Source organism: Ambystoma mexicanum, chromosome 7q (genome assembly GCF_040938575.1).
Source record: "Ambystoma mexicanum isolate Mex_15411 chromosome 7q, UKY_AmexF1_1, whole genome shotgun sequence".
In the NCBI taxonomy this organism is placed as follows: domain Eukaryota; kingdom Metazoa; phylum Chordata; class Amphibia; order Caudata; family Ambystomatidae; genus Ambystoma; species Ambystoma mexicanum.
Window position 1 is genome coordinate 325,051,046 of NC_090941.1, and position 20,519 is coordinate 325,071,564.

The window sequence follows — 20,519 nt, forward strand, 5'->3', positions numbered from 1 at the left end:
TGGTTCACCGGAGGTACTTTTAAACTTTAGTATTTATTTTTTGTATGTGTTTAATAGAAGGTTGCTGTTTGTACAGTAGTTGGTAGTTTGTTGTAAAGCTAATGCATTTTGTAAGTGGCCTTGACTTCCAAAATATTTTCTCTGGATATGCTCTATTTCTTTGAGTAGTTGTTTGACTGTACCATGTAGAAGATTGTTATTTAAATTGACTAGCGCTAGCATGACTTTTAGCATAGTAGAGTTTATGGACCAGATTTTTATAGTTGAATGATGTGTTGATATCATTTTGATATGATGGAAGGTGCTTTTGCAAATAGGTCCTGAAATGCAGGCTAATGAATGTCCTTGTAGTCCTGTGTATTCGCGCACTGGACAGGCATCCATATTTTGTAGTAGTTTATTTTGATTTTGTCTTTGCTTTTTACATACTGATTGAGGAAGTGGCGGAAAGATTTGAAAGATTTTTTGGCAATGTTACACATTGATGTGCACGGCCATTTGTAGACTGGACGTTTTGGTTTATTAGAATGGAGAGGTGATACTGAGTTATCTGGGGATATTTTTGTGAGCAGAGTTTATTGTTTCATAATGGTATTATTCAGTTTTTAATACCCTCGTCCACTGCTATGTATGGCAATTGGGTTTGTTTGCTTTTGTTTATATGGTTCTGTGCTCGTGGTGTGACTCCATTCACCCCCACATATGTTTAAGGAGCTATTTTTGTTGATATTCAGTTTATTGAGAAGTGTTTTTTGTAATTTAGTAGTTAGTTTTGTTAGTGGTTTCATTCTGTTAAAAAATAAAATAAATAATTTCCCTTTGAGAAGGATTGCACACTATGAGAGCTTTTAGGATTACTTTTCTACGGTAGGTTTTAAGGGTTGTCCATGATTTCTCTCCTGTTTTTATAAGGTTCTGAAGGACTCTGCGGCAGAACATTTTTTATAAAATATTTTCAAGATTTATAGGTGGAGCGTTAGCACTAGTGGTAGCTGAAGTCTTGTTAATCACTTTTTGTTTCGTTTTACATTTGGATAGAAGAGGGAAAGTTTCTGTACTGGAAGTTTGTTTGGTTTCAGGTAATGACTGTATTAGCTGTTTTGTTCAACGTTTTTGTACAAAATCTGGTAGAGATGGATGATTATTTTGGACACTTTTATTTTGATTTGCTCTACTTCTGCGTTGCTTTCTACGGAGTTGCTTTTGGTAGGCATTCATTGTTTTTTTTTGCAGAAAAAAAGAAAGTGTGGGTTGGGCTGTTGTGCCGTGCATGCGTGCTTTGTGCATGAGTGTCTGAGTATGATGGTAAGGATGATTGTGGAGGTGTGTGATTGTGCAATGGGCTGCTATATCAAGTTGGGAAGGTTATTCTTGTATTTGTGTATTACTATACTGGGCTTCAGATGACAATATAAAGTATGCAACTGGTAAGGTGAAGCACTAATAATACATCCAATGGGAAAGGGTTAATACACTTCTTTGTTCTATGACAGTAAAATGCTAGTGTGTTTGAGTAACAGTTAGAACCTTATGTTAGTATTGTACTTACTTTTTTGTATGGAAAGAGTAGGTTTCTTCGAAGTCGTTGTTCATACTTCAGACGCTGCTGCTTTTCAGGAGAGTGGTCTTCACTGCAATTGTAAAAGAAAGAAGTTAGTGAATATGTGTGTTTATAGCACTTTTGTTAATGTAGACATTGTTTTCTTTGTTTTTGTAGTAGTAGTGTTTTCTTACAACTGAGCATAGTATGCATATGCATTTTCATTGCCTATGTGCATCCTGTATATTTTATTTAGAATCTGTTAGTTGAATATGTTTTACAAATGAGTATAATAGTAAACGTATAGAGCACACTTGTTTTTTTTTAATGTTATGTTATTGGATGGTAAGAGGTAGAAGAAATAATCATATGTATTTTTTGCTATTTTTACAGGGTAAATGGCAGAGATTGTACAGAAAAGCAAGCAATGTATGCATTTGTGAAGGTGTGAGAAATAAAGGAGTAGTATGTCATATAGAGGCAGTGGTGTTCTTTGAGTTGGGAGCCTTTGTAAGGATATTGTCTGTGTGTGTGCTTGAATGAAGATGCATGTACTCATCCTGCCTGAGTGTAATTTTATAACACACTGGACAGACTTTTTCATAATTATACTGTTATTTCTGACATCTTTTAATATGAAATTAAAAAAATGTAGATAGCTGTGTGAGTAAACAAAAATTTGGAGAGGAGACAGGTTTGCAATTGACCATTCATCATAGCAGATGGGATAAATGACAGTAAGGTCATTTTACAGTTTATACATGTTAAGTGACAGTTACTCTGTTGATATGTATTCTTAGAAGAGCTATACATGTACTGTGTAGAAAATATTCATACCTGTAGTCTGTGTTCATGCATGTGTATGAGCATGAATCTGCAAGTAGAAATATTGGCCAGTTTTATAGTAATTGTTGCTGTCGGTCTGTTGCAGTGACAGCTGAATTGTACTGAGAGTGATCAATAGTACATCTAAAGTGCTGATGTGTGATGATAGAGTTAGATGTAGAGTTATTGGGTGTGATTGGTGGATGATTGTGTGACTGTTTAACAGTAGCCAATGAGGAAATGGTGCAGAAAGTGAAGTGGAAAAGACAGAAGGGCTGCCCCAGTGTTACGCGCTCTTCGGACATCGCAGGTGTCCGCAGGCAGGGCGTGCCACATCCAGGGTTTCTCAGCAAATGCAGCATGTAAAGGGGACTGTAGGGATCAGCCAATCAGATGTTGAGGTTGTGGTTTGTGTTGAAAGCTGTGTGTAGTGAAGATGGCAGAGGAGGAGAAATTCAGGGTGTTGGTAGTTGGAGATATGTGTCTGCATGGTTTGGAGTAGTATGCTAAATGTAGGAATGTGGCAAACAATTTTGATGTTAAAGGAGTGGGGGTGGTGTGGAGCACTGTGCCTGGTTTAAATGTGCAGGGAATTGTACACGTTTGTGGAGATATGGGCAGGGTGAACAGTCCACATGTAGTTGTTTTGCACTGTGGTGCTTTGTATTTGGGGTATGTCAGTGCCCCTACTTTGTTGGCAGATTTGGAATATTTGGTTCAGGCAGTAAGGAAAATACTTCCAAATGTCAAGGTTATTTTTTCTGGTTTAGTACCTAGGGCAATATGGGACAATAGTTTTGTTTTTTGTCCTCAGCAAGTGGAAAGAAGAAGATGTAGGGTGCGGTTTATTGGGGTAGGTTGCAGACCTTCTCATTCTCTGTTTTATAGTAATGTTGGTATCATTATATTTGACCCATCCACACTTTTGTTTTATATATGCAGTGTAGTGATGTGTATTGGTTGTGGCTGCTGCGTGGTAGATTATACCTACTGTTGTGAAGGTTTTTTTACCAAGTGATAGTTTACCATGTGTAAATCCAGTTAGCTTGCAGTTGATTTTAGAACCATCTGCATTCTAACGTGAAAGCATTACTATTATGTATTTATTATGTGTCTGTATTTGTAAGGTGGCAAGACGCCCACGCCGTTCATCTTGCTAGTGACCGAAAGTGGAATAGTACAAACACACGTGTGCTAATTATAGGCCACTAATATATAACTGCGGTCATTGGAGTCAGGGTCCGCGGCCTGGCTGGAGCGGGTTGCAGCAGGGTTTGCTCGGACATTCTCATAAGACCACTTTTTGTCAGGGCTCGAGACTTGCTCCTTTCCAAAATGTTTACGTGATTTGCTGTGTGAAGAGGAGATGGGATGAGGTGACAGGTGGTGTTGTCTGACTGTTGGAGTTGCTGGGAGAGTGCGAAGTTCTCCAGAGGAACAAAATAAATCAGTAGAAATGTTGCTCGCATTGGTGAATGGTAGCAAACAATTCATATGTTTTTCAAAAATATTTGTAATGCCACTGTAGTCTGAAGGGCTATCGGCTCCCAGTCTGAGTGAAGGCCAGTGCCATTGAATTTTTGTTTCCTAGCTGAGCAAACCCACGAATGGTATACAGTACAAGGTTCAATTGTTTTTCGACCTTGAAACAAAGGGATGATTCAAAAAGAATACATGAAGTGAGGAATGTAAGACTTTCAAATATGATAATGGTCACCATTCAAAAATTGGACAAAGGAAGATGTAATTTCATTTTATGAATATTCGTTGAACTGAACGGAGTGTCTGCATTACGCCGATAGAATGGAAATGCTGAATATTATGTAAGTTTTACTTTGGACGATTTTATACACGAACTAGTCAAATTATCATTCAGTGACATTATTGGTGGGTTACATTGTATTGTTTGTTGTGTGTGGCATATTGCAATGACAAGCGATTACAGTTTGTGTGTATAGTTGTTTTGTCCTGGATACATGGGCAGTGCAGCATCGAGATGCGTGTAGTCCAGTAGTGGGTTCCCCCAGTTTGCACAAACGCGTAATTCAACGCTAATATTTAATTAAAGTTCCGTCTATGTGTTCTTTTTGGTTTTCTCTTGCTCCCTGATTGCAGCATTAGCCTCAGCATCCCATTTCGAGCTGACCATAGTCCATAGCAGTAACTTCTAAAGCAAACTGAAGAGTACTTTGCACGTTGTTTTGTCTGAGTTCACATTGTTTCACATCTGTGTTTATCAATAGTTGTAACAGTGGGCCAAATTAATGGTTAAATTGTAAACTGTAATAATGATCGGCTACTGAGACACATTTCTGTTATTTTTTTTAAACAGCTACATCTTGGCTTTCTGCGATTGTCATGGATTCCAGATACCAACTGACAGTTTTTTTAACTGTCAGCTACAGATACACGTGAATGGGTGGATCACAGTGACGCTTTTTTGTGAAGATCGCCATGGGCCCATATGCCCGTATGCCGTACCAGTGATAAGGAGCAACTTGACATCATTTACGTTGGCCTATTTCAGAATTGCTGCCCAGGTGGGGGGGAGTGCCTCCGATGCCACCAGGTGTGATTTTCAAAGTGTTTCCTACCGTTACACCTTCGATGTAGGATCTGTAGATAGGATCACAGCTGGAGCTCAGCTCAGCTGCCTCCTCACGCCATGCGCGCCAGGCCATGACCCCGTGGACATATACATGTTATGTTGTGTTTGTCATTGTGTTTGTGGCAGGTCATGAGCAGACACAACTAATTGAAGATCGAGTATTGAACATTCTTACTCTATTGGTATGTCACCAGTGAGGTTGTTTAATAGTACTCAAAGTCTACAGAACACAGTAGAACGTAATTGATAGTTTGACAATTGCAATTGAAATCAGTGTTGTGCCATTTGGGTGGAGCTTGAGAAGCTAACAAGTGGAGTTAAGATTTCAGCCGTCAGGGCGGAAAGCAGCAGAGGTGCGGTGCACAGAGCACACCTGTATTTTTGGGGGTGAGCCAAAGAGGCTAAACAAAAGATTTGTTATATTGTATTGATAAAAATTGGATTTATCGAAAACCTGATTTGAGGTCAAGTATTGATAAAGTGTTGTATAAAGGTAACAAAATGAGGGATACACCTCTTCAGCATTTGTGTAAGTCCCTCCCTCAGCATCAAGACAGAATATTCAAGTATAGTGCGTAATGGACTTGTGACACAGAGGGCAAGTGGGCAAAGCCATGGCCCAATGACCAAGGTTTTTCCAAATTTGGGCAGCAACAAATTACCACTTATTTGCAGGCAGCTCATGAGGGGGATAAGGTGAGCAGAAAATTGACCATATTAGAGTTATGGAAGATGTCTCAGGATGAGAAAGGGGGCTTGGTTCGGCTGCATTGGATGCTGAGCCAAAGGGACACAGGGGATAAGCAGCCCTAAATTCCCCCCTCCCCTCCTCCTCCTCAAACAGCTGACATAGACGCAGCAACAGAAAGCAAGGGTTTTTGTGCCATGAAGGAATTTAAAAGCAGCAGCGGGATACACCAATCCCACTTTTGCACCTCCAGCGTATAGTGGTGAAAGCACACCTGATGGAGCGAAGCAAGCGAGTAGAACAGTGTGAGACATTAGCAGCGAACACATGGAACGCAGCGAAATGCAAGCAAAGCTAAACAAGAATGACTTGAGGAAAACAGGGCTTAGTGAAGGTCAAGCATTGGTAGTTCCGAATGAATGGATAGGCAGACAGGTGTCAGCTACAGATACACGTGAATGGGTGGATCACAGTGACGCTTTTTTGTGAAGATCGCCATGGGCCCATATGCCCGTATGCCGTACCAGTGATAAGGAGCAACTTGACATCATTTACGTTGGCCTATTTCAGAATTGCTGCCCAGGTGGGGGGGGAGTGCCTCCGATGCCACCAGGTGTGATTTTCAAAGTGTTTCCTACCATTACACCTTCGATGTAGGATCTGTAGATAGGATCACAGCTGGAGCTCAGCTCAGCTGCCTCCTCACGCCATGCGCGCCAGGCCATGACCCCGTGGACATATACATGTTATGTTGTGTTTGTCATTGTGTTTGTGGCAGGTCATGAGCAGACACAACTAATTGAAGATCGAGTATTGAACATTCTTACTCTATTGGTATGTCACCAGTGAGGTTGTTTAATAGTACTCAAAGTCTACAGAACACAGTAGAACGTAATTGATAGTTTGACAATTGCAATTGAAATCAGTGTTGTGCCATTTGGGTGGAGCTTGAGAAGCTAACAAGTGGAGTTAAGATTTCAGCCGTCAGGGCGGAAAGCAGCAGAGGGGCGGTGCACAGAGCACACCTGTATTTTTGGGGGTGAGCCAAAGAGGCTAAACAAAAGATTTGTTATATTGTATTGATAAAAATTGGATTTATCAAAAACCTGATTTGAGGTCAAGTATTGATAAAGTGTTGTATAAAGGTAACAAAATGAGGGATACACCTCTTCAGCATTTGTGTAAGTCCCTCCCTCAGCATCAAGACAGAATATTCAAGTATAGTGCGTAATGGACTTGTGACACAGAGGGCAAGTGGGCAAAGCCATGGCCCAATGACCAAGGTTTTTCCAAATTTGGGCAGCAACAAATTACCACTTATTTGCAGGCAGCTCATGAGGGGGATAAGGTGAGCAGAAAATTGACCATATTAGAGTTATGGAAGATGTCTCAGGATGAGAAAGGGGGCTTGGTTCGGCTGCATTGGATGCTGAGCCAAAGGGACACAGGGGATAAGCAGCCCTAAATTCCCCCCTCCCCTCCTCCTCCTCAAACAGCTGACATAGACACAGCAACAGAAAGCAAGGGTTTTTGTGCCATGAAGGAATTTAAAAGCAGCAGCGGGATACACCAATCTCACTTTTGCACCTCCAGCGTATAGTGGTGAAAGCACACCTGATGGAGCGAAGCAAGCGAGTAGAACAGTGTGAGACATTAGCAGCGAACACATGGAACGCAGCGAAATGCAAGCAAAGCTAAACAAGAATGACTTGAGGAAAACAGGGCTTAGTGAAGGTCAAGCATTGGTAGTTCCGAATGAATGGATAGGCAGACAGGTGTTGCTCAAACTGGATGGGAAACCACTAAGTGAGACAGGGCATGCAGCGGAGGAATTACCTAGTAGCAAAGACGCAGAGGAGGAAGCAAAAAAATGGGATGAGATAATGGAAGAAATGCATAGAAGGGAAAGGGAAGAAAAGGAGGAAGGTGAAAGATTGCAAAAAGAAAGGGAGCCAAAAAGAAACATGATAAAGAGAAGAAAGGGAGAGAAGAAAAAAAATAGAGCTAGAAGACATAGCAAGGAGGAAAGCAGAAGAAGAGGCAATTGCAAATAAAGATGGAGAAAAGGAGGATAGAAGTTGATTGGCTCATTAAAGAACGTTGATGCAGGGAAAGATATGAGCGCAGAAGCGATTGAGACAGAGGCGAGAGCAGAGAAAGACACTCTTCGAAAGTGGCAGAGATTAAGATGGACTTGCCACGTTTAGATGATGAGGATGAGGAAGGTATATGAAGAAGGATAGGAGAACTCTATAGGAGCAGGAGAAACAGCACGGTTGCCCCACGGGCAGGCAGAAGTGCTAAACCCTCCGTGGATGGGGGGAGCACGAAGTGACAGACTGAACAAAGGGAAAGCAGAGGAAAGACACAACATTAAGGAGACTCAGCTTCAATGAAGACAGAGAAAGGGACATTGACAGTAGCGTTGGGACCATGCGGTCAGACGAGGATTCACAGGGGTGAGAAGACGAGTAGAGAAGACACTCTCGCTGCTCCAGGGAAGCAAGCCCAGACAGAGACACAATATGGGGAGGCGAAGAAAATATGGATAGAGAAGAGGAGGACATTGAAGGCCGACTACACCTTCCTGAGGGTGGGTCGTGGAGCACAGACAATATCACTCCATGTGCGCAGCGGCTCAGGGCCGGGCCAGGAAGCAAAAGGACAGAGAAGGCAAGGGTGTTCACCACTACTAAAGACGTGGGGAGACAAGATGAATGGATGACACTGACACAGTTCACATTATTGGAAAAGGGTGGGGGCAACCTCAGTATATCCCGTGGCAGCAAATGGACAAAGACAATTTGAGATGCAAGCTACCTTCATTAACTGCAGGGGCTGGCAGGTGAATTTGTGGGATCAAATAACTAACAGCAAGAGCGACATTAGCGGTAGGGCACATGAAGAGTCTACTCTCAGCCATGCTTGGGGAGATAGCTGACGATGTATGGAAAAGAGCATGATATCCTGGAGTGACCACACAGAACACAGCAAATGATGGTGCGCCATTCAATAACTGCCGAGTGGCCGTATGACAAGCACCAATACCCAGACACTTAGAACATAAGCACGATCATGGCACACAAAACGCGTGAGGACGAAGACCCACTTCAATATATTCAACAAATTCAAGCGAAAAGGCTTCTTGATGTGAGAGAATCGTGGGATAAAACAGTGCAGTTGTTTTATCACATATTATGTCAGGGGTTACCCAAGCAAGTGCAAAAGCAGCTTAAGAAGCTACTAGGCATGGAGGCTAAGCCGTGGTCAGAAATCCAGCGAACCATAGTGCACTATTGCAGGATAATGCAAGAGAATGCAAGAAAGAACCGTGAGGAGAGGGAGGAAGCAAATTTACTGCAGAAGAAATTATCTAAGTATACAATGGAAGGGGCGATGGTGATGAGCGGAGAAGGAGTAGTTGCTCAGCAGGCACAGAACCGGCCATAGATGACAGGGGGAGGTTTTGCAGGACGAGGGGATATGAATCAGTGGCTGAGAGGGCAAGGAGGGATGACTCAGGAAGAGGTTTTGGACACTCAGTGCAGCAGAATGCAGGAGGGTTTCACGGGGGACGGTTTGCAGAAAAACTGGACATATATCGCGATTATGCAGATACATGGGCAGGATGCACAGAATGGGGGAATGCAGCAACAGCCCACATACCAGACAGAGCACACTGACTATTATGCCCAGGATCACATGCAAGCACAGATGTACGTGTCACAACAGATGCATACCCAAGACATGCAAACGCAGCAGTATCAGCCCATGAAACATGCATTACAGATGCAAGGACACATGCAGCAGTCACAACCAGCAGAGCAGGCACCAGTTCAACAGAAAATAATAAACAAAACACATGCAGGCTCCATGATGTCGTCTCCCATGCTAAAGCTGGGCGGGGTGACTTTTGTAGGGGGCAATCCATTTACAGGGATAGAAATGTCATTATATTCACAATAGGACACCCCACAGACAGACCTGATATGTTCAATCCTATCTGTTAGACCCAATACAGCAGAGGAACCACGGATAGGGGTGACTATAAGTGACAAGACCTTTTCCTTTCTCGTGGATACAGGGGCGACTAGGTCATGTATTAGGGAGGAAAGATACCCAATGTAAGGCATTGCCATGAATGCACAGGGATTCTCTGGGGCCGTGGATTTGGTTCAGTTTACTGATGAATTACCACTTTCTTTGGGAGGACATGACTTGACCGTGCCACTGTTATATTCCCGACAGACACAGTGAATATGACGGATAGGGACATGACCATTTCATTCACAGACCAAAAGTGGTGTGTTCAACGCCAGGGATTCATTACATGAATGCAAGGGAATTCCTCCAAGCTTATTGTAGCCTGACAGTACATAAGGGGTGCCAGTAGACATAGACCTGTTTTCATATGGGGTAGAAGTGTTAATCGCATGTCTCCCAGGGATACAGGATAGACTGTTACGCATACCCAATGAGTTCGTATTCAGACCAGAGGTTCCCTTAGATGAGAAAAAACAAAGAGTGGTTGCATTAGAACTTGAGGCAGTTATAGTGAGAGAGGAGAGAATAGCACTGCATGGGATTGATGATACAGGCTGAGCATGGCAAACTGTAACTGCAGTGGGGGAATCTGGATACAGGTTGAATGACATAACAGATGATAAGTTATTCCAAGACAATCAATCAGATGGCGAGGTGGTGTTTAACACAAGCATTACACACTGGGTGGAAATATATTACAGGGAAGCACCGCAGAGAATGGCTGTGTTACAAAAACCACCATGACCATTTGTCGAGGAAGACATAAACCGGCTACCCAGTGTCTTATGGACCAATAGTCCCTATGATATGGGTCTGTTAAAAGGGATAGGAGCGGTCAAGATAAAGGTTAAACTAGAGGCTGTTTTACCAAGGGCGAGACAGTATCCCCTATCAAGGGACGCAGACAAGGGCATATATGAGACGATCACCACATTAGTGAAGCAAGGCATTCCGATACCTTCTGAATCGTAGTGTAACACTGCAGTGTATTCAGTGAAAAAAGGCAACAGGGGGATCATGGCATTCCATCCAGGATTTGCATCCTTTGAACCAAATTGTTGAAGCAGAATTCGCATTAGTTCTAAATACAGCTGCAATTTTGTGCAGCATGCCAACGGAAGCTACGCACTTCACTGTAATAGACTTGAAAAATGCCTTCTTTTCTATACTACTCCCAGAAGAGTCACAGGATTTAACATCGTTCCTATATAGAAACCAGTAGTGGAAACATATGACTTCCCACAAGGGTATTGTGAGTCACCTTCCATCTTCAATAGGGTCCTTCAGATGGTACAAGGCAACATGCAGATAGTGAGCACAGCCATACCGTACGTGGACGACATTTTAATTTGTAGCAAGTCAGAGAAACAGTGTTGAAATTACTCTGTATACTTGGTGACAATATTGGCAGAAAAAGATTACAAGGTGGACAAGGCAAAATTACAATATTACCAAAGGAAAGTGCTATACATAGAGCAGTTGATATCACAAGAAGGGCGAATAGTGACTCCAGAAAAGGCTGAGCCAATCAGTAGGACACTGATGCCAAACACAGTGAGAGAAATGCAGCAGTACTTGGGACTTTGCAATTATTGCAGGGCATGGGTGTTTGACTATAGCACACATATGAGACCTTTGTTGAGCGGGCTTAGTGAGAAACAGAGAGAAAATGGTAAGGTGGTATGGACACATGAAATGACTGAAGTCTTCGAAGGTATGAAGAAAGCAATATGCACAGCTCCAGTACTAGGGATCCCAGACTATCAGGACACATTTTATCTGTTCTCACACTCCTATGGTGTAGTGATGACTGTGGTACTCACAGAGAAGACTACCCTAAGGCACAAACCATTGGCTTATTAGATGTTTAGACCTAATCATGAGTGGACATTACCCTTGTGAGTGAGCTCTGGCTGCTGCTGCATTCACGGTAGAGAAGTCAGCAAGTATCACTATGGGGTGCAGCACCACACTTTACGTGGAGCACACCCTCTTTGCAATTCTCGAAAGACCCAAGAGTACGTTGACCACACAATGAGCTTCTGGTTATGAGGTAATTATCTCGAATCCAGCAATCAAGGTAGTGAGGTGCAGGACTGTCAATCCGGCAATATTTTTACCTGAGCCAGTAGAGAAGGGAGACTATGTACATGACTGAACTACATACATGGAACAGTGTGTTGACCTTCCCAAGGCGGGGGAAAAGCAACTTGAGGGGAAGAAGTGCTTTACATTGACGGGTCATCGGCAATAGGCAATAGACAATAGACCAGACAAGAGGGGAAAGACATACAGGGACAGATGTGGTGAGACTAAAGGCAGATGGTATGGTACAGCAGATGTAATAGCGATTTCGAGATTGCCTTTACATTTTTCGGCACAAGCATCAGAATTAGTGTCTCTCATAATGGCATTAGAAGCATGCAGGGACCAGGAAATTGCAGTGTATTCAGATTCAGCCTCTGTGACGTCTGGGATGTCATGATGACAGAGGAGGGGCTTCTGATGTGCTGACGGCACAGTGGTGTAGCATACGCCCCTTTTGGTCAGGCTCATAGACGTGATTCAACTTTTAGCAGCAAAAGCAGTCGTAAAGTGCCAGGCACACAAGAGGGGGGAGAATGCAGTCTCCCTGGGCAACAAAGCAGCGGATGCGGAAGTAAAGCGTGCAGCATATTTTTCAGGAATTACATACTACACTACCCCATCAAACACACATATCTGTGTATGTAATATGATTCTAAAGGAAGGGTTTAATACTTTACCAGCCACACAGATAATGGAGTTTCAGGGAAGGGCTCCAACAGAGGAGAAGGACTTATGGGTGAGAAGGGGATGTTCAATATCTCCCACGGATGCGCTGTGGTGGCAGGAAAGCACAGGCAAGCTTTTACTACCAACAGCATTATTGCAGATTGCTCTCATGCAACTGCATTATCCTACTCATATGGGTAAAGAAGTACTTGCTGTTCACATTGGGGTAAATTGGTTCTGTCCTAATATGGCAGAGTATATAGCTGCGTTCATGGAAAACAGTGTCACCTGTGAAAGGTTGACTGCAGGACATACTTTGTGTGTAGTGAGAGGAGCCATACCCTGCCCAATTGGGCCTTTCCAACATCTCCACATCGACTATGTCGATGTGATCCAGCTGTGCCAGGGCTACCGATACATGATGTGGTCTTATGGTGGTTCTCCCGATGGATCAAAGCTGGTTCCTTTTCGCACCCTGATGCCCTCAGGGCTGCAAAATACCTCATTAGAGAGGTATTCCCATGATGGGGGCATGTGAGGTCCTGCGGTCAGACAATGGGCCTCATTTTGTGAATGAGACTTTTGAGCATGTCACAACTCTACTAAGGATACAGCACAAATTCTCCTGTGCCTATCACCCACAAGTGAACAGGTGTGTGAGCGCCTCAAGGGCCTGCTCAAAGAAAACATTGCAAAAATAAAAGCCACTTTAAAAAAGGGTTAGCTTCCATGCTTGTCCTTAGCCCTGTTCGCATTGCAAAATCAGCCCGGGTCTGACCACCACTTAATGCCTCATGAGGTGGTAACAGGACGGCACATGCGACTACCCCTGGCTCCTCCTACTAGAGCAATGGCACAACCTCTGATCTCCTTGGAAAGTAAATGTACGAATATGTGGCTTCCTTGATGGCTAGTGCGTCTTATATTTCTCTGCAACTGCAGGAGCAGGGGGAGAGGTTCAAGAACAGTGAAGAAGATACCACCAAATTGCAAGTGAAAAACTCCTCGAGCAACCATTACTTTATCCGGGGGAGCTGTCCTACTCTGGAATTTTGCAAGACCCTGGTTTAAACCAAGATTGGAGGGGCCTTACACAGTAGAGCAAGCAACAGAGCATGCAGTGAAATTACATGGAAAGAAAGTGTGAAACTACATTTGAGACGTTAAGCCCTGCCAAGGAGTGTTAGGCAAGATTGTATGCAGTAACCCTGTGGTAGACTATGCCAGCCTTTTCCTCTTGGTAATAGGTAACCCACATATTGGTATATGTCTGTACTACACAAGTTGGTAGAGTGACTGAGCAACCAGACTCATCTCAAGGGGAGTAAATGTGAGCTGTAGAGATGAAACATTGAGATTCACAATTACAAGTATCCAAATAACACTTAACCTCAAGGTTTTGTAGTAAAATCATTATGTCTTTATTTAACAGTCAGTTTTAAATAAGCCTTCTTTAGAAAGGGCAACATGCAACAACAAAAATACACTTCAAAATACTTTCTCAGAATTAGGGTAAGCAAGTAATTACTCTTTTGATATGCCTCCTAGACAGGTCCTACACCCTGAGGTGACTTCAATTGCTAGGACAGCATTGGCATTTGTATATCACTTTTATACTTGGTAAAATTATGAGGTGGTGAAAAACTTAGAGGTTAGGGAAGGAAAAAGTTAACAGGTTCTCAGAGCATGTGAGCACTTTACAATCCCCCAATGAAGTCTAGATTAGATCTTTCTCAGCAATACAAGTTAAACGTATGCACCACCTATGAGGGACAGTTAGAATCAATGTCGTTGGGTCAGAAGAGTCTGCAGGGAGCCAAGACAGCCAAAGTCAATTTGAACGATGTCTAGGGAGCTAAGGCACTTCTTTGGATAGCACAAAGTCTTGCACAAAGTTAGAGAGTTTGTATAAAATCATGGTTGGACCACAAGCTGTTGGGCTTGTGAAAATCAGAGCTGAAATCAACTCTGCAAAAAGTAGCAACTGCAAGTATGAAATGAGATAATGCAAGCTACAAACAAAAACGGTAAGTACCCCTTAGTCGGAACAGTACCTTTGGTTTGAAGAAGAGGATCCAGCTGGCTTCTGTTCTGGTTGCAGTCCTGCAGATCCTATGTTCCTGGGCTTCAGTCGTGGGGACAAGGGGAGGACATCAGGAGGACTCCTGCACTGCGGTTCGAAGGTCGGCAGCAGCTATGGGCTTTCTTCAGGTCAGCGGCACTTCACGGTTTCAGCTACCGGTAAATATCACCACTGCGGATCTTGGACACTTGATGGGCTTCTGGAGTCCAGCACTCTGGTGAGGTGACTTGGGCTTGGGTAGCCCTGCTTCAGGAGGGTCCTCAGGATCTTCCTGGAGCTTTGGTCTGGCTTGAAGATGATGCAGTCGACTACGGATTTCTCGACCCCTGGCACTGGGTTCCAGCAGCAGCAAAGAAGTACAGCCAGTTGGGGAAGGTTCTCCAGAAAACCTCATTTTGGGGTTAGTTGGTCCGACCAACCCAAGGGAAGAAGTCGTCCTTCGTGGAGCTCTCTAGTCAATTCGAAACTGGAGCTTCAGCACTGCAGCAGGGCTTCACCGGGCAGTTCAATGGTCCAGGAGGAAGCAGCAAGCTTCTCTTCGTGATTCCTTCATCGGATGTTTCTTCCCGTGGTCGACCCTGTCTTTGGTTCCAGGAGCCTCACCTTTTATGCAGGTTTCTCCCATTCATGCACAGCCTAGCTGTCATTCACACAGCAGGGTGGCTGTGCTACAAGGACAGCCAGCCAGCCAAAAACCACTGGGTGCATTCAGATAACCAAGGAGACTAAGGACAGGGAGTTTCGGGCACCTCCCTCGCTTCCTGCCCTGCCAGACACACTGGAGCCAGAGGCAGGTTTCAGCACGGAAGCCCGCCAAAGGAAAAGTGAACAAAAGGGTTAAACCTGATTTGGCATACAGAGTAAAACCCAAGAAAGACCTCACAACAAAGAAATGGTGAAAAAAGAAGACCGGGCCATTTTGACTCAATGGTCACCCATGAGTGCTATACTGCAGCTGAGGATTCAGCCTCTGGTAGAAAAGTACAATGGAAGAAAAATATACCGCTGCCACCAGCCATTAAAAGTAGTGAGGGTAACATAAAAAATGTTACATGACTAAGTAGAAAAAAGGGCTACTAAGTAACCCCCTAGCACTCCACATAAGATGGGCTGTGCTGGATCTACAGATAGAAAAGGGTAAGTAAAGTCCATTTCACTTTACTGCTCTTGCGAACAGTAGTTTACCCAAGAGATGGTATTTAAACCTTAAGAGAAATCTAAAGGGTTTCTCTGTGACACTGTACTGAAGGTGTTTGTATGGTGTGTGTCACCATACAAAAAGTAGATGCCTATGGAATTATTCAGACTCCAAAAACAAAGAAAATACAGAATCCAAATCAGATCCAAAAAGAACGAGAGAGCGAGAAAAAGGTCTCACTCACTCCAGGATAAAAATCAAAAGACCCAAAGTCCAGCAAAATAGCTGGGTGTCTCTAAGGTTAAAGGGAATTAGCACAGAAATAAGAATTCTCCCTAACACAAGGTGAGACCTCTTCCCATCTAAAAGAAGACGATTTGATGCAAGAAGAAGACAAAGACAAAGAAAAAGAACAATGCCCGCAGATAACTTGGTCCAGAGCAAGAAAGTTAGGGAAGGACAATATGCACAACTTGAATAGGCACACTACCTTTTCCTTACAATAGGTATTTATCAAGAGAGTAAGGACTATCCAAGCTCTATGGTCTTCAATAGACATAACTCATTTCAGGAATGCATCATTCGCTTTCTGATATGGACAGAAACTGAATGAATCATTCCTTCACAATTGGTTTTTCATGCCTTTCTGCTTTATGTAGCCCAGACATACCCACAATTGACCAGTATAAATCCCTCTATCATTACCCTGCTTGGTGATTCTAGATTCTGTATAGTGTGGAAGCAATTGTTCTTCGCAGTATTCCCCCAATACTATAGGCACGGAGCTTAATCTGACAAAAAATGTGTTTATCAGGCTTTTCTGGTGAGTTGCACAAACCCTTGGATCAACGCAAAGAAACACTCAAGGATAACAATATGGGAAATATAATGTGTAATCTCATGATAATGTTTTGTGCCTTCTGCTGTCTACTTCGTTACACTCTTTGTTCTACGAAGGTTGATTTTTTTCCCAAGCCCAACCTTTAATCCTCACTAATGTAACCCTGATCCATGCTATTACAGAAGCCATATATAGGCAGGCAATAAGCACTGCTAACGAAGAGTTAGGCGCAGTGCAAAAGTAGATTTTAACCAGGTAAATTCCTATGTAGATGATTCGGCCCATATATCAAACAACATGTGGTATAGCCACATGGCCAAAGTGGGGAAACAAATGACAAAATAGAGCTGTTATGTCTGCTCTCTCAGCCCCTATGCTATGGGTGCATCCAGAACATTCTTGCCAACTGAAATTTTAGCTGCCTCATGCATTTATTGCTCTGCGCCACAAGAGGAACATTTGAAGGGAAGCATGCCACACTAAGGTGGATGTCCAAGAAGACTTTCCAGTATGAAGAAAACTAAATAAAGACTCTGGAAATGGTGGACAATTACTGAAAAACAGAAAAAGGTATAGAGTACATCACAGAGGGTCCACATAAGGGGGAAGTACAGACAGCGACACAGAAGGAGTTAAAGTGTCCCAAGAAAAGACTCATAGAAGTAGGTGGAATGCCAGGATGTTGGGAAAGACCGCAGATACTGGTGCATGGACAAGCATACACAACAGATGGATAGACAGAATGAGTTGTTGGGAGCAGAACACATGCTCTCCTAACGGTTCCAGTGGAAGTACTGCAGCAAGAAAATGGCAAGTGCCTCAAGGAATGGGAAGCAAGTGCCAAACTGCTCACATGGATAGAAAACGAAGCAGGTCCCAAGCCCATCATGCCGCTCAAGGGAGCAGCTTTATGTTTCCAGAATGATGGTGAAGTAGAGGTTGGTGAAAATGAAACATGTAAGCAGATTTCAAAGAAACCAGGCATGAAGGTCGGAACAGCAGTGTTCATGGACCACTATTGGGCCAGCGGATCGAAGGCATACCTGCAGCTGCCACCCAACTGGGGAGGAATATGTTCATTTGTACATCTGAACACCCCAGTACTAGTAGTGCCTAGAAATGACCTACAAATAGAAGGGTTCTCTAAAATGGATATGTGCACAAGAAAGAAAAGATCTGTAAGGTTAACCAGAGAGAAAAGGGTGAACTATGCCTCATCAGATATGGAGAATGCACTAGATGTGATACCACCAGAGCACAGGTTGTTCAGCAGAACTGCGATGTTCTATGCATCTTCCGTTCTAGCAGTTCAGACAAGCACGAATTGCAAATGGTTCCAGAATATGCATTGGGTGCTGATGCAGACAATAAACTCAACCGTTAAGGGGTTCAACACCATCAAGGAAGAGCTGAAAGCAGTTAGGCTAGTGGACCTCCAAAATAGATACGTTCTAGATCTCCTCACAACCATGGTGGGAGGGGTTTGTGCCAGGATCAGGTCTTCTTCCTGTACATTAATTCCTGCCAATGACAAAGGCAATAGGATGCAGACAGAGGTCATCACCTGCCTCACTGAACTACACACAAAGATGGAGGCAGAAATGAAAAATGTAGGAAAGGACAAAGGTTGGCTGTCTTATATATTCTCATGGATACCAACATGGATGGCCAATGGATTGAAAGTACTGGCAGAAGCTTTAATATTAGTTTTACTGACATTGTGTGTCATCAGGATAATCATCACGCAGTGTAGAAAGACACAAAGAAGCTTTTAGGGATGAAAGTGCTGATAAACGTAGAGACAAAAACACAAAATGCACTAAAATCACAACTGACACATTGTCCTCTGTTTCCAACAGGAACAGTGTTTCAGGATCCATACAACACCTGCCACTATTGTGGAAAATGGTTTGGTGCAACCCTGAAGGGGACTGCAGCTATGTAGCATGGAGACTGGATGATCATGCAAAATACTATGGACATCTTGGAGAGATAACAAATGTATACTCCCGAAATTGCAGATAACCCAAGACAATCCTCTAAGTAGTGTGGTTGACAGGTCGACGAGAGGGGGGATTATAGATGGGGGCCAAACATGACCCTCATGCCCCCCACACGACTCTCAACACAAAGGCAGAGAAAAAACAGATGTGCCTCACTTTTAGGTCCATCAACGCAATCATTGTGTATTGCAGATGTGAGAAACGTTATTCGCTCAGACATCAGTTCAGCCCATATCCAATCAATGATTTGGACAACATGGAAATGACATCGATTGAGCAAGTCGACGGACTGCAAAGCAGCAAATCAGTGACCTCATCACTGACATCACAACATAAAGTACATATTCATCTATTCATGAAATTACATGAACATGCACTAGTTTATTGCATATAGGCATGAAGCCATGCTTATGAGCCACATAGGTAGAGCACAGACACACATACATATTTCTATTTTCACATTCTTCGTCAAGGCTGAAAAGCAAGATGCAAAGAGTTCATCTAGTTAGCTTGCACATGCTTGACTGCTACTAACATGCTACTAACATGGAGAAGCCATAGGGAATGATATGAAAGATATAGGTCTCTGAAATGAACAGCAAAGGAGAGACGGGTTTCGAGTACATGGACATGCTGACCTGATTGCTGCAGCCAGAGGCACGCAAAGACAAGTCACCCAGCCAAGGACAAGTGGAGACGGCAAGTTCCAGTTACCAAGACAATGAGCCACCTGCAGGAAATCAGGCCAAAATCCTCATAATTACAAGCAGGACAGCTCCATTGCATGGTCTCCACACATATGACCCAGCCAAACAAGACAATGCCCATTCAATCAAGGCAGACGAGGAAGCACTGTTCTCATAGAACCAGAGGGGGGAACATTATTCTTGTGGTAGAGTTGTCTAAAACATCTGACCATTTTCTTTTAAGACAAGGTACTGATTATAAATATATACTGGAATGTGACCTGAAAAGAGGATCCAGTTTTTAGAGTGCATATCTAATATGATGTTGAGTGGTTTAGCAACTGATGCTCTGAGCATATTATTATTGCCAGGGACTTGAATTGATACTGCCAGAAATATTTGCTTGATCCACATCCAAATTTGTCTAATACTGAAAATAGGAAGGGTTGCAAATGGTGTAATCTTATGCAGACTTGGGATCTGCCCTGCCTGAATAGTGAAATGAACCCTTATTCTTTGTCCAGAATGAGCTGGCAGAGGGGTAACCATTTATCAACAATTGATTACATATTTGTAACACACAAAAAAAGAGGTCATGCATCTCTTTAAAACATACACATTTCAAATTAGGCACTAAATGAGTCCAATACACGCGATCCCTACCAGAAGCACACTGTATCCCTATAGGGTGCACTGTCCCTATATAATAGCAAAGATGAGAGAAAACCTATCCCTATTTCTACAATGTGCCTATTGAGGAATCTAAAAATGGTTGGGATCCAGTCCCAACATCAATCGCACACTGAACATTTCACAAGGGAATATTTTCTTTTTGCCACAATGCCATTATTATATTTACCCTTGTGAAGTGTGTACATGGAGTGCGATAGAAAAAGAGGGTTTGGGTACCCTCCAATATATTAAAAGGAAAATGTGTCTATAAAAATGAGATTAGAAGGTAGGACATTCCCTACCTTAGCTGCTCCTAACTTAAGCTTTGATCTATCTCTAAATAGACCCCATTCAGCAATGGAAGGTGGCCGATATTAAGTCAAACAGACAATCGGCACTGAAGGCTGGCAGTTTTACATCGTATCCCCAGAATCATTTAGGGATACCGACAACACCACAAGGTCGACCGGTTTTGATGACGCTTTTAGTGTGGTCATCTTCTTCGGGACCAATTATTTGGGGAAATGCTGTCAGTCATTGTGTCTGTCAAACAGGATGGGGGTGTCCAGACCCGGCTTAGGGAAAGAATTAAAAACAGGTATTCAACCAGGTGTAGCTTTAGGGGCATTACTTACTA